The sequence below is a fragment of the Apodemus sylvaticus genome, chromosome X (assembly GCF_947179515.1).
Source record: "Apodemus sylvaticus chromosome X, mApoSyl1.1, whole genome shotgun sequence".
Lineage (NCBI taxonomy): Eukaryota > Metazoa > Chordata > Mammalia > Rodentia > Muridae > Apodemus > Apodemus sylvaticus.
Window position 1 is genome coordinate 13,454,490 of NC_067495.1, and position 11,272 is coordinate 13,465,761.

Below are 11,272 nucleotides of genomic sequence, written 5' to 3' on the forward strand. Positions count from 1 at the left end.
ACAGATTGTTATGCGGTAGGGGGGAGGGGGAGCAACTTTCAGAGCCCAGCTGCTATGTTAACATGGGAGACAAAAAGAACCTCTATAGCTACATTTGTTACTTTAAAAAGCTAGATCTTTCCATCCTAGCCAGAATCTCCATCTACAAATCTCAACAGCCTTCCCCATGCATTGGAATGGCTCGCTAGCTGAGTTTGTAAGAGAAAAAAGAAAAGTGGGTTAAAGTTCACGAAGTCCCTCCACCTGGCAATCTTGTGCTCCAAGGTGAGCAGTCTTACAAGTCACTCTTCCCAGTAACAAACAGCTCCAACTGTCCCCCATCCTCCACCCTCACTCTCACTGGAGCCGCCTAGGTTTGGAGGTTCCAGAACTCTTGGGAGTGCTTCTATCCCCTGGCCTCTGGCTGCAACTCGGTTCCAGCTGATCACAGGCTCTTAAATCAAAGCAACCCTAGTGGCCGCTTCGGCACAGCTGTGCTCCATGGCACAAAAGTTCCCTCCACACTTCGCAGCGTGCAAGAAACCTCGCTGGCGCGGGACAGGACTCGAGAGGGAGGGAAAGGCGGAGGGGGGAACCGGCAGCAGCAACGCCCCAGCTCGGAACCAGAGTGTGTGCGTCCGGGCTGTTGGAAAGAGAGGCTGCGGAAAGCCAGCGATGCCTCACCAGCAGCTCGGCGCCAGCCCCCAGCCCAGCAACCTGCCTCGGGCGGGACAACCAGTCCCGATCCCCCCCCCCACCCCCGCCCGTACCCTCAGCCCCTCACTATCCTGCCCGACTCAGGGGCCTCCAGGCAAGGAGAACCCCCAGCATCCGCCATTTCCTGCAGCCCACACTGAGGTGAGTGGCCTCCCTGCCGTGGGGGGGCTGGGGGGGAGTGAGGCTGCCCCGGCGCCCCGTGAGTGTGACTGCTCGCAAAGCTCCCGGCGGGGGCCGGGCGCCTCGGGTCCCATCCTCCAGCCACACACTTCGCTGCTCCGTCTGCTCCGGCGGCAGGATCCCCCTCCGTGTGGCTGCAGCCCCTCGGGCTCCAGCCGGCCAAAGTCGCAAAGTGGGGGGCCGAGGCCCGCACCCCGCGCACTCTGCGCACCCGCTAGCCCATTCAAAGTTGGACGCCGCCGGGAGGAGCGAGCCACCGCTCCTTACCTTCGACACCGTGAGCGGCTCGCAGTGCTCCAAGCCCCCCTTCAGGGTGAAGCCCCAGGGCGCCCCCCCTTGCAGCTGCACCGGGACGTACTGGAAGGACCCCGGCCGGCTCTCCATCCTCGGCTCGCCTGGGCAGGCGCCGCCGGGCTCCTTTTCCGCGGGGGCTACGGAGCCTCCGCCCCCAGCAGCTCAGCCACCATCGTCCTCCAGCGCCGCGCCGCCCCGCTCCGCCTACTCTCCCGGCTGGAGACGCTCAGGCAGCTAGTGAGCACTAGGAGGAAATGACACGGAGCTGGAGAGAGGGGGAGAGGGAGGGGGAAGGAGAAGGGGGAAAAAAGAAAAGAAGGAAAGAGAGGCGGAGGGATGGTGCTTAATGGACAAGAAAACGGAGCAATGGGGAGGGGGCAGGCACTGGGACCTCGCCTATAGGATCGCTGGGGAGTGGGAGCAAGGCGAGGCCTCACATCAATTGTTACATTGTTTCATTCAAGTAGGCCCCCTCTTTGGTCCTCCTCTTAACTCTGGAGCTACCCGCCCCTCCTTCAGCCCGAGCGAACTGAGGTGAAAATCAGTGTGCACGGGCCCTCGTGGCTAAGTGCACTTTTCTGGTTAGAGCTTTCTTTCATGTCTCTCTGACTGCCTTTTTCTTCTGAGGGTGCTGAGACCCAGGTCCTGGGGGTTGGGGGAGGGGTGCTAACCTGTAGACCTCGCCTCCAGGGGTGCAAAGTGATATACACCCAGGACCAGCAAACACAGTGGGGTTGTGCATGTAGACCGCTTCATGTACACACTAGTTGTGTGGAGTCATGAACATTGCCGAGGAGCATAGTTTAAATAAAGGAGAACTGAGGATGTCTCCTGCCCAGACTCAGGGAGTACTTTGATTGTGTGTGTTCCAATCATCTGGGAGCCGTGACATTGCCTTTGCACTTGCTGCATGGAGAGGGACACCCCAGGGATCAACAAAGTTAGGACTAGCTGAAAACAATGATACTTGAAAGAGCATCCATTGATAAGCTGGTCAATTAATAAGGTGCCTTTTGGATGAATCCGCTTATACACAGGGTCTGAAACCTATCCAGTCCTCTCTTCTTGGTTGAGCCTATTTCTCTGGCTTTTAGAATAGGCCTAACAGCTAGAGAAACAGTCTTTAAGAAAGAAATGTGTTACTTCATCATAGGCTGAGTTCTCAGCCTTGACCCAAGCAGTTTATCTCCCCTCTCAGGAGGTGTCTTCTCTGCAGCCACAAGTGGGAAGTGACTTTTTAAAGGACTTCACACTAGCAGGGAAAGTGTTGACAAGCCAAGGCTGAATCAACAGGACATTCTTACTCTGTCTGGCTTCTGCGTGTCCTATGGGCTTTCTTCCTCATGACAGCAAACACTATCTAGTCCCTTCCTTCCGTGGAAAGCGTTCCACAATTCAGATGTTCACTCTCTGTTCCCACCTCCTCATGACGTCTTAAGCATCCTGCTGCCTGTCCTATGTCCTGGCATGCCAAAGAAATTTCTCATAATGGTCATTTGGATGTTTATAATCTGCCATATGTCCTTAGAGATGATCCTACATAAGAAGCCATAATCAAACATTTACACACACCTAAGAAGAACCATGATCCTGTTACTAGAAATCAGAAAATGCCATCTCAATTTGCTGATTCCTTTTTTGAATTTATTTTTGGCACTAAGGATAGAAACCTAGGGCCTTGTTCATGGCAAGCGAGTGTTCTATCTTGAGATATATTCCCTCACCCCCTTTTGGGATTAATGTTTTCTTTATACTAGAGACTAAAATAACTTGACGTGTGTATGTATGTGTATGTGTGTGTGTGTTCACACACACATACACATACCACACACACACACACAAATGAGTACAGTGCTAAGTAGTGAAACCAGTGCCTCTTAATGCTAGACAATCGCTCTTATAACTGAATTACATCCCCAGCCCCAACTCGTTGGTTTTTAAGTTGCATATCGACTGAAGCTGTAATGTATGTGCTCTATCTCACTTTGAAATTGACCAACAGTTCTGATTGTAACTTAATGCAGTTAGCATGTTGAAATATATAAAGTTCAGTTTGCAGGACGTATGATCACAATCCAAGGACTGTCAGAAAGTTGGTGTCTAAGACCTGAAGGTCTATTGTAAGCAGGAGGCCTACTTCTGAGGCCTGGCCTTGTCACTAATTAGAGAGGTGGCCTTGAACAAATCACTCAGCTAAGCCTTTGCAGTCTTATTTCCTTCATCTGTGAACTTTTGCTAACAAGCTCTGACTCCCCTGCCTCTGAGACCTATTGAGAGACTAAGATGAAATAATACATATGAAAACACTTTAGAAAAGAAATAAGTAAAGCCCTTCTTGACCTTAATATGGAACAAGGCACTGAGCTAGCCTTGAACCAAACTATTTGCCTTCCGAGCATACTCCACAGGGCTGTTGGGTTCTTCATTTTTTCCTTTTCAACATTAAAGGGGGAAATGAATTACTTCACTCTCTGCACAAATAACACAGAAATAGTAGACATCTTGTACATACAATGGAGATATCATCTTTCAGCTTTGCTGAAGAAAAAAAAAACATTGCTCCTTCCTTTTTTACCCTTTTAAAAAAATAGACTCTCACTGGATAGGAGAGGGCTGGACTTGAGCTCATAGTTCTTTAGTACTGGAAAAACAAGTATGTGCCACCATGTCTGACAGGAGAAAACTGAACTCGTGATGATGATTATGCCATTAGCTAGCAATGTGGTATTATCCAAGTCAGCTTTCTTTTCTGTAAAATTGTAAGGGTTGAGCTACTTGATTTCTGGGATTGCTCTGTAATTTACAACCATGCATATATACATATACACATGCATATGTGAGCATATATACATATACACATGCATATGTGAGCATATATACATATACACATGCATATGTGAGCATATATACATATACACATGCATATGTGAGCATATATACATATACACATGCATATGTGAGCATATATACATATACACATGCATATGTGAGCAAAGCCTTGATGATAGAAATGAATCAAATGAGAATACAGCAGCAGACAACGGTCATCATGTATTCTTGTACACACACTGGAAGCATACATAACACAGATGATGAATTCATTCAATGTTAAATTAACTGTGGACAAAAAAAGTGGAAACTCTAATATGTGGGTAGACACCGTAAACTATGTATCAACAGAGGAGTGATGATTGGCAATAACACATTTGGCTTGAAATTAAAGAGACTTGGAATAGATAATCTCGCCCAGAGAAATCAAAATTAAAAAGAAAAGGAGGATTTATATGGAATCTTATGCTAATAATTAAAAATATTATGCTAGGGGTCAAAGACATGGCTCAGAGCTAACAGCACTGGCCACTCTTGCAGAGGATCCAAGTTTGGTTCCCAGCACCTATCTCCCGTAGCTCATAACTATTTGTAACTCCACCTCCAGGGCGATCCCAAATCTCTGGCCTGACGTCATGGCCACCTGCAGTCACAGGCACATACACAATCTAATCTTAAAATGAATAAAATATTTACAGTATTATGATAATATTTAAAAGTTGAGGAAGATAACAAGGCTAGGGTTTTTTTGGGGGGGGGGGGATTTGGTTTTTTCTGAGACAGGGTTTCTCTGTGTAGCCCTGGCTGTCCTGGAACTCACTCTGTAGACCAGACTCAGAAATCTGCCTGCCTCTGCCTCCCAGAGTGCTGGGATTACAGGCCTGCGCCTCAGCTGCTGTCACCACCACCGCCTCTGGGCTCTATCTCCTTTTACAGGTACAGGCACAAACCGGTACAGGATCAAGCCTGACCGCATTCCAGCATGGAGGGTGGGAGGCGCCTCTTCCCCTAACTGAGGAACTATTAATTGGTAAAAGCTACCAGGGGAAGGAGGATCGGTTTTCTCTATGGGGATGGCCCCTTGGCAAGCTGACTATGCTCTAGTGGATGGCCCCACATCCAAGATTATGTGGACAGCACAAATTGAACATAATGGGTTATTAAAGAAGACACAAAACTGAGTTGGGAATGTACCCCCTAAGGGTTAGGGGGAGGTGGGAATGAAATGCTCAAAATGCATCATAGGGTTTAATAATTTAAATATAGAATAAAACAATTGTTTTATTATTATAAAAATTTTATATATATATATATGTACTCCTTTCTTCATTAAAACTTTATTCTTGAGTTTACCTTTGGAGAAGGAAGAAGACTAAACTAGTGTTCCTGTGAACCATTTTAAAACTTCTGAGCATCGGTGATCCTCCTAATCAAGGATCTCCAAGAGCCTGAAGTGACCTAGAGCGCACTAGGCATCATGTGAGGACCTGGCTTCCACTGGATAGAGTCAAAGGTGGGGGGAGATGGAAGACAGGCACTGGGACTAGAGAAGCACCCTGGGATAATGGTCATAACCATCTGTATATTGTCATTTCCTCTTTTGCACGGGAAGGGGCAATCAGTGTCCTCCATTTCACTCTCATAGTGTTTCCATTGAGCAGGACACAGGATGAACACAATTTGCATTTTCTCTCTCCTTCCAAGCAATAGGGGTATTTTATACATAGCCACATAGAACCATTAGGAAAGTAATATTGACAACCTTTCTGTTTCCTATTTTCCCAAATACATTTTAACAGTTATAAATTGATATTTGTATCTTTTCCCTCTATCAATTAGTTCTTAACTTGGGAGTAGAAGGAAAAGAATTTTATATTCACTACTCCCCCTCCCTGATTATATCTACCCCACCCTTATCTATATATTTTGATTGTCTCTTTTCTACATGGCAAGTCCATATTGTCTTCTGAGCTTCTGTATGCATCTGTTTCTTTTTTTTTTTTAATTTTTTTTATTCGGTATATTTTTATTTACATTTCAAATGATTTCCCCTTTCCTAGCCCCCCCCACTCCCAAAAAGTCCTGTAAGCCCCCTTCTCTCCCCCTGTCCTCCCACCCACCCCTTCCCACTTCCCCGTTCTGGTTTTGCCCTATACTGCTTCACTGAGTCTTTCCAGAACAAGGGGCCACTCCTCCTTTCTTCTTGTACCTCATTTGATGTGTGGATTATGTTTTGGGTATTCCAGTTTTCTAGGTTAATATCCACTTATTAGTGAGTGCATTCACCTTTTGAGTCTGGGTTACCTCACTTAGTATGATGTTCTCTAGCTCCATCCATTTGCCTAAGAATTTCATGAATTCATTGTTTCTAATGGCTGAATAGTACTCCATTGTGTAGATATACCACATTTTTTGCATCCACTCTTCTGTTGAGGGATACCTGGGTTCTTTCCAGCATCTGGCAATTATAAATAGGGCTGCTATGAACATAGTAGAGCATGTATCCTTATTACATCCTGGGGAATCCTCTGGGTATATGCCCAGGAGTGGTATAGCAGGATCTTCTGGAAGTGAGGTGCCCAGTTTTCAGAGGAACTGCCAGACTGATTTCCAGAGTGGTATGCATCTGTTTCTGAGTGCACCTCCAGTTGCTTATGTGCATATGTCTATGTAACAGGGATTCCGAGCAGCCCAGCATCCATGTAGTTTTAAAGTGATTGAGGTAGGCATGTGTGTTGAAATGTCCCTTGAAGTTAGATGCAAGGATAATTTTAAATTTTATCACATCCTTGAGAAAAAATATGCCAGAATAATGACTATTTGATAGATGAAGCTGAAGATAGAGTAGGTTCGCTGCCCTTTTAATTCTCGCCCAAACACTATGGCACAATTTTTAGTGTTTGTGGCCACACTTGTTTCTGGCAAGTGGGCAAGAAGGGACACAGAAGACTTTTTTTTTTTTTTTTTTAGCAAAGCAAATCTTATCAAAAATAAAATCAAAAGGTGTTTTGTAAATTGTTTTTTAGTTCTGGAACTAGAACCCAGGGCCCCATGCATACTGAGGAAGTATTCTACCACTGCACCAACCCCCCTCCCCCAATCCAAAAGATGTTCATCTTTAGTTTCACTAGTAAGATCTATTGCACTTGTATTGTACTTGGATTTTAGGGCCTTTTTGATCTTTCTTCGTTTACCTTAGCCTGACTCTCCTAGCTGTTTCTCATGGAGAGAGATCTAGGGCGATGATAATTATCAGTGGAAGGGAAAGAAAATAGTTTGACATTGCAGACATTATTCATCTGCAGGTTATGAAAACAGCAAGCTCCTCCTTTTCAATTATTTATCAGCTAAGAATGTAAGGCAGCTGGGGGTGGGGAAGCGTAGGAAAGGACAACTCTAAGTACACTATCCTACTAAAGAGTGTTTAATTCCTAGGGAATTTTGCCTAGGGCTAGAGAAAGATTTACTGCTGAGATTTGTTACCTCTTAATTAAACTAATTCTGTATACTAATTTAACATTAGTATACAAAATGCTATAGCCTAGAAACAATTTTAGTTAAATAAGACCTTGTTACAATGTAACTGCTAAAGAAATATGGCTTCTATGGTACTTTGGATAATATTATAAGGAGTACTTCCATTGCTTAAGTGTGCCTGTTAGATCCTGCCATTCTTTTATACATTGAGAGAAACAATGCTAACTGTCTGAAGAGCCATTGCTTGGTATTGAGTTTAAAAGTATAAGATTCTTAGTCTCTTCCTCTTAAGCTGCGCAATTTGTTCTCTCTCTCTCTCTCTCTCTCTCTCTCTCTCTCTCTCTCTCTCTGTGTGTGTGTGTGTGTGTGTGTGTGTGTGTGTGTGGTGTGTCTGTCTGTCTGGTCTGTCTGTCTGTCTGCCTGACTGCCTGACTGTCTCTCTCATTGATTTGTTCTAAGTATACTAGTATCGGCTCAGTTTGAATTTGGGGAATTCAGGCACTTAGACCTGGTTCAGCTGAGCTCTGATGAAGGTTCACCTTTGCTCTAGAACAGCTTCAGCCAGTGCCTGACTCCTTCCTCATACCAAGGATGTCAAAGTTCCGTGAACTGTTCTGATCTGATACGTAGGCTGTAAGGCGAGCTCTTCTTGGTACTCAGCCTATGGGCCATATTTTGCTTGATGCTGTGTGCTCACCAATCTGTTCTGTTCCTCAAATGCCATTTTCAGGGAGTCATTTTTCAGTCATTCATAAAATAAAGTCTGAGTGTATGCTAATCTTTTTCTGTTGATTCTTCCAGACATGAAAAGAAAAAAAAATAATTACACATGTGTCAAAAAGTCAGCACTTTTCTTTTCAAAAAATGTCCCATCATTTTGCCTTCCTATAGGGGTACAGAAGGTAAGAACATTTGCTGCTACAGTGCTCCTACATGGAGACACACACAGACACACACCCTATACTCACACACACACACACACACACACACACACACACACACACACAGATGCATGTACTTCCATCAACAATTAGTAACAGAAGCCTGGTTCAGTGATAAATGACTCTAGTCTTGACTTGGAAGGCAGAGGACTTTGTGAGGCCATAAGTTTGAAGCCATCTTGGGTGACATATGATCCTGCCTCAAAATAAGTAAATATATGCATTAAAATCATAATAAAGAAGTGAAAAATTAGACATAGGTGAGGTAAATTATAGACAGATATGAGGGTAAGTGATGGAAAACATACATATTTGTTTCATGTGTCATTATCTCCCAAGTAGACATAGAAATACTCTCTTCTTTGTGGTTACTTAATTTGCTCTAAGTAGAAATGAATCTACCCATGAAATATGTACTTGAAAAAAATATTCTAATTTATTTTTTAGCTTCTTGAGACAGTTTTTTTTTTCTGTGTAGCTCAGGCTGTCCTGGAACTCACTCTTTAGACCAGGCTGGGCTTGAACTTAGAGATCTACCTACTTCTGCCTCCCAAGTGCTGAGATTAAAGATGTATGACACCACTGCCCAGCAAAATAATTATTCTCTTATCACAAATTCATAATGACCCAGCCCGACAAGGGAAGAAAAAGCAGTTGCCTTGTCTAGGAATGATTAGGTAGGTTTCTGGAAAAGATTCTGGGTTTTCGTTTTTTGTTTTTGTTTTCAATTATTTCTTTTGGGGGATGTGATCACCTGCATAGGTGTGTTCACATACAGCATTCAGCCTTACAGATGCAGGAACAAACCCACATATGAGATTTAAAGTCCAAGGACACCTAGTCATTTTGCTGAGGACCTGACAGTTCAAGTTACTAAAGATAAAGGTCCTTGAATCTTCAAATGCTTGTCAGGAATCTCGGGACAGTTTCTTGATGCTCAAGAATATAGGACACTTCTAGTGTGTTTCTTTTCGTTGATTTAGATTAAACTTCAGAAACCCAAACAGCATCCATACAATCATCAGACACAATCACTTCTAGTCCTACACTGATGTTCAAATACATCCACATCTCTCCAGGCCCACTATCACTTCAGCATCGTCTGCAGTGCTTCCCAGCTGCTTCTGAATCCACTCTCTATTCTGTAGCAGAGTTGCTCCTTATAAAGTACAACCAAAGACAATTTCTATGTCACTTCTGGTGAGATTTCTCCAATGGTTCCCTGCTGCTTACTGAGTAAATAGTAAGCCCTCTTTGTCTCTTCTTTATATGTAACCTTCCTGGGTAGTATTTATCCTCCATGACATCCCCAATTCTTCGCCAATCTCCTACTCCTATGCTTGGCTCTGCAGAAATACCAAATTATGAGCAGTTGGGTGGTCCTCTAAAACCAACCTGTTTATACGTGTCTCTATGCCTTTTCATTAATGATGGTGGGGGCATAATTATATTAATGGGTTCTTCATAGAGAAGAAACAATTATCAGTATCCAGAAGCAACCATCGACTACTCTTGAGGTTTCTAATGTCCCATTTTTAATTCACTGTGACCCTGTTTCTATTTTGTTGTATGTGTCCCCTCCCCTGGGCTACCTGTTCCCTGTTGGTGAAAGGTAAGCTACCCAGTATCTAACCTAGGATTTACTCACAGTTGTTGCTCCATCATCACTGAACACATGGCCACTGGTCCTGGAATACCAAACACAATTTTACTCATATGAGAAGAAAAATTTGGGGTAGTATGTTGATATATTTTTTAAATCATGGAATAAGTGAAGATTGCTCCACCCAGAGTAGGCAGGAAAGAGGACACCTCAAAGAAGCTCCTCTAGTGACCCAGAACCCTATAGCGGTCCTGAAATCGTGAAACAGACCAAATTTCTGCTTCTAGATCTGTCTCAATTGATTCTATTTATTGATCTACGATACTACAGAACTAATATCTAGAGGAGGATGGAAACGTTTGGCTGTGTTGTACATAGGGTATGTAAGAAATAGTTGCTGTAGTCTTTAAAAATGTGTTCTGCGGTTCAATTCTTTGGAGTTTAACCCTTTGGCGCATGTGTGGTGCGTGCACATTGAACCTGAGACTTCTCATATATAGTGCATGTATCCCACCACTAAGCCACATTGCAGCCCACTGTTATATTAGTAACATGGCAGTCCAGATGTTCTGACAGCCTCCACCAAATGTCACTTCGCCACTTTATATTGTAAGTACATCTTTATAAGTACCCCTTATATTGGACATTAAAATTTTTATCATACAATATAACTTCATTGTATTTCCTCTCCCCCCACAACTCCACCCAGATCCTCCTACCTGCTGTTTCTATCCCCTCCCCCTCCTTGAAGTACCCTTCCCTTTCTTTAACTTTTACCACCTCTTTGTTGTTATTGTTTCCAAAACAAGAGTTTCTCTGTGTAACCTTGGCCCTATATAGACCAGGTTGACCTTGAACTCAGAGATCAATGTGCCTCTGCCTCTCAAGTGCTGGGATTAAATGTGTTGTATCACCATGCCTGGCCCAAAATGTTAACACTTACTTCAGACCTCATTATTTTGAGGATTTCTTCTTCAGTTAACAAAATGTGTGGCACACACACACACACACACACACACACACATCTTGAGAGTGGTTTATATGAATTAGAGTTATGTTGCTTGCAAGGGACAGAAATATAACACAAACACATTTAGGTGAAAAGAAGGGGTTTTTTTGGATACTAATAATAAGGTACAGGGCTACCTTCATCATAGCTAAATCCAGGTGCCCCAATGATGTCATTAGAAATCATCTTTTCATCTCTTGGCTCTGATATTCTGTGTTGATTCAGTTCTCAAGCAGGTTCTCT